This window comes from Lathyrus oleraceus, chromosome 7 (assembly GCF_024323335.1).
Source record: "Lathyrus oleraceus cultivar Zhongwan6 chromosome 7, CAAS_Psat_ZW6_1.0, whole genome shotgun sequence".
Taxonomy (NCBI): domain Eukaryota; kingdom Viridiplantae; phylum Streptophyta; class Magnoliopsida; order Fabales; family Fabaceae; genus Lathyrus; species Lathyrus oleraceus.
Genome location: NC_066585.1, coordinates 464842764 through 464846810, shown reverse-complemented (window position 1 = coordinate 464846810; position 4047 = coordinate 464842764). Strand labels below are relative to the sequence as shown.

Below are 4047 nucleotides of genomic sequence, written 5' to 3'. Positions count from 1 at the left end.
TGAAAACACTTAATCAATAATTTGTTGTATGGATCAGATGAATGATTTTATATTTTTTTATTGGTTTAAACTCCTTTTAAAAAGTTTATTTAAAATGATAGGAGAATGAACCGGCTAGCCTCAAACAGTTAAAATTTGAGTGACATGAGATTTAAGTTTAATTATTTTATTTTATTGTAAAATAAATATTTAATAACGATATAACAAAAAACTTGTAAGAGTGAAATGTTTAAAATAATTACAAGAACCAATCATGTAATTCATTATTTAAAAAATAAATAACTTTATAGTGATTATTTAATTTAAAAATTGTGTTGTTTAAAGAATAAATAGTTTTCTAGTGATTTAAAAAAAAAGTTGGAGCATGTAACTATTTGTACAAAGTTAGAAATAAGATAGGATACATTTTGTATGATGACATTATCATCTGGCGTAAAACAATAGTATGATAATAGTGCATTTGGGTTTCCAAGCAGTTTTAATAGTGGTAATAATTAGCGCACTAATCGGCATTCAACAGAGTCGCTTTGGCCGAGTGGTTAAGGCGTGTGCCTGCTAAGTACATGGGGTTTCCCCGCGAGAGTTCGAATCTCTCAGGCGACGTATTCTGTTTTTTAAATAATTAATTTGTCATTATTTGTACGGTCTTCTTTTCAATTTCTCGCTCGCTCTAATCAATTATTCCGGCAATGACTCTTACGTGTTTTCTCATGCTATTGCCAACTTTAAATTTCTATATTAAATTAATACTACTCTGTTATAATATTTATTTCTTCTCTTTTTCTTTTCTTTTTTGTTTTTAATTTCAAATCTCATTTTATTTTTATTTATAAACTCCCCTAAACATAACAATAATTCTTTCTTTTTTAATTTCAAATCTCATTTTATTTTTATTTATAAACTCTCCCTTATCAAATATATAATATAATTTATCACAATATATATATATATATATATATATATATATATATATATATATATATATATATATATATATATATATATATATATATATATATATATATATATATATATATATATATATATATATATATATATATATATATATATATATATATATATATATATATATATATATATATATATATATATCAACCTTTTCTTTTAATCATTTCTCACTTGAATTTTTTTTACTTTGAAGATAATATGTGTCAAGAACATCAAAGCAAATTCAAGTCATTATTCAATAATTAAAGACTCCAAACTCAAATTAAAAGAAACTCATTCAAAATCTACTATCAAAAGTGGAAAAAGAATAACTACAACATCTCATTGATATAATAGAATATGTGTATTATTTGTCTCACATATTTTTAACCATAGTGCTTTGAGAAACATTTTTGAGTTAAGTGATGAAGTTGTTCTGAAAAAGGACATTATTGCAAATTTACTAAGAGTTCTTTTTCCTCTTAAGTAAGTTATTCTTCTATAAGAAGTAATTGTTTAGGTTTGAAGTTAAACTTGTATAAAACCTCTTTTATGGATTAATGTTAATCTCCATTTGGTTCGTGAACTCAGTCACTTGAGGAAAAGTTCTCCTTTTTGGTTCTTGAAGAATAATCAGTGAATAAATCTTCACATTGGTTCTTGAGCACATCCTTATACAAAAGTTCATTCGATTTAAGATCATCCCGATACAAAATCGTGGTCCGATTTGGAGGATAGCAAACTCAAAACTCCAACTTGATTTGAGATTAACCAATACAAAATCTCAAGTTGGCTAAGAGACAAATTGCTCAAAGATCTCTTCGTTGTTTGGTGTGAAGACTAACTATTTCATTTCGTTATTCGCTATTTGATTGAAAGTAAACCTGAAACTTAATTTTTCTTGTGTAAGGGGGGTTGGACACTTAACCTTTTAAAGGCTCACAAGTATTATTAAATACTCTTAAGATCAATTATATATATATATATATATATATATATATATATATATATATATATATATATATATATATATATATATATATATATATATATATATATATATATATATATATATATATATATATATATATATATATATATATATATATCAACCTTTTCTTTTAATCATTTCTCACTTGTATTTTTTTTACTTTGAAGATAATATGTGTCAAGAACATCAAAGCAAATTCAAGTCATTATTCAATAATTAAAGACTCCAAACTCAAATTAAAAGAAACTCATTCAAAATCTACTATCAAAAGTGGAAAAAGAATAACTACAACATCTCATTGATATAATAGAATATGTGTATTATTTGTCTCACATATTTTTAACCATAGTGCTTTGAGAAACATTTTGAGTTAAGTGATGAAGTTGTTCTGAAAAAGGACATTATTGCAAATTTACTAAGAGTTCTTTTTCCTCTTAAGTAAGTTATTCTTCTATAAGAAGTAATTGTTTAGGTTTGAAGTTAAACTTGTATAAAACCTCTTTTATGGATTAATGTTAATCTCCATTTGGTTCGTGAACTCAGTCACTTGAGGAAAAGTTCTCCTTTTGGTTCTTGAAGAATAATCAGTGAATAAATCTTCACATTGGTTCTTGAGCACATCCTTATACAAAAGTTCATTCGATTTAAGATCATCCCGATACAAAATCGTGGTCCGATTTGGAGGATAGCAAACTCAAAACTCCAACTTGATTTGAGATTAACCAATACAAAATCTCAAGTTGGCTAAGAGACAAATTGCTCAAAGATCTCTTCGTTGTTTGGTGTGAAGACTAACTATTTCATTTCGTTATTCGCTATTTGATTGAAAGTAAACCTGAAACTTAATTTTTCTTGTGTAAGGGGGGTTGGACACTTAACCTTTTAAAGGCTCACAAGTATTATTAAATACTCTTAAGATCAATTATATATATATATATATATATATATATATATATATATATTTATATATATATATATATATATATATATATATATATATATATATATATATATATATATATATCAACCTTTTCTTTTAATCATTTCTCACTTGTATTTTTTTTACTTTGAAGATAATATGTGTCAAGAACATCAAAGCAAATTCAAGTCATTATTCAATAATTAAAGACTCCAAACTCAAATTAAAAGAAACTCATTCAAAATCTACTATCAAAAGTGGAAAAAGAATAACTACAACATCTCATTGATATAATAGAATATGTGTATTATTTGTCTCACATATTTTTAACCATAGTGCTTTGAGAAACATTTTTGAGTTAAGTGATGAAGTTGTTCTGAAAAAGGACATTATTGCAAATTTACTAAGAGTTCTTTTTCCTCTTAAGTAAGTTATTCTTCTATAAGAAGTAATTGTTTAGGTTTGAAGTTAAACTTGTATAAAACCTCTTTTATGGATTAATGTTAATCTCCATTTGGTTCGTGAACTCAGTCACTTGAGGAAAAGTTCTCCTTTTTGGTTCTTGAAGAATAATCAGTGAATAAATCTTCACATTGGTTCTTGAGCACATCCTTATACAAAAGTTCATTCGATTTAAGATCATCCCGATACAAAATTGTGGTCCGATTTGGAGGATAGCAAACTCAAAACTCCAACTTGATTTGAGATTAACCAATACAAAATCTCAAGTTGGCTAAGAGACAAATTGCTCAAAGATCTCTTCGTTGTTTGGTGTGAAGACTAACTATTTCATTTCGTTATTCGCTATTTGATTGAAAGTAAACCTGAAACTTAATTTTTCTTGTGTAAGGGGGGTTGGACACTTAACCTTTTAAAGGCTCACAAGTATTATTAAATACTCTTAAGATCAATTATATATATATATATATATATATATATATATATATATATATATATATATATATATATATATATATATATATATATATATATATATATATCAACCTTTTCTTTTAATCATTTCTCACTTGTATTTTTTTTACTTTGAAGATAATATGTGTCAAGAACATCAAAGCAAATTCAAGTCATTATTCAATAATTAAAGACTCCAAACTCAAATTAAAAGAAACTCATTCAAAATCTACTATCAAAAGTGGAAAAAGAATAACTACAACATCTCATTGATATA

The 4047-nt window shown here is 25.1% G+C and overlaps 1 non-coding gene across 1 annotated transcript; it reads left to right on the top strand.

The window, feature by feature from the left end:
• The first annotated feature begins 521 nt into the window (after nt 1-521).
• On the top strand, nt 522-603 carry TRNAS-GCU (transfer RNA serine (anticodon GCU)). Its single transcript has one exon. It is a non-coding gene; the product is annotated as a tRNA-Ser (tRNA).
• The last annotated feature ends 3444 nt before the right edge of the window (nt 604-4047 follow it).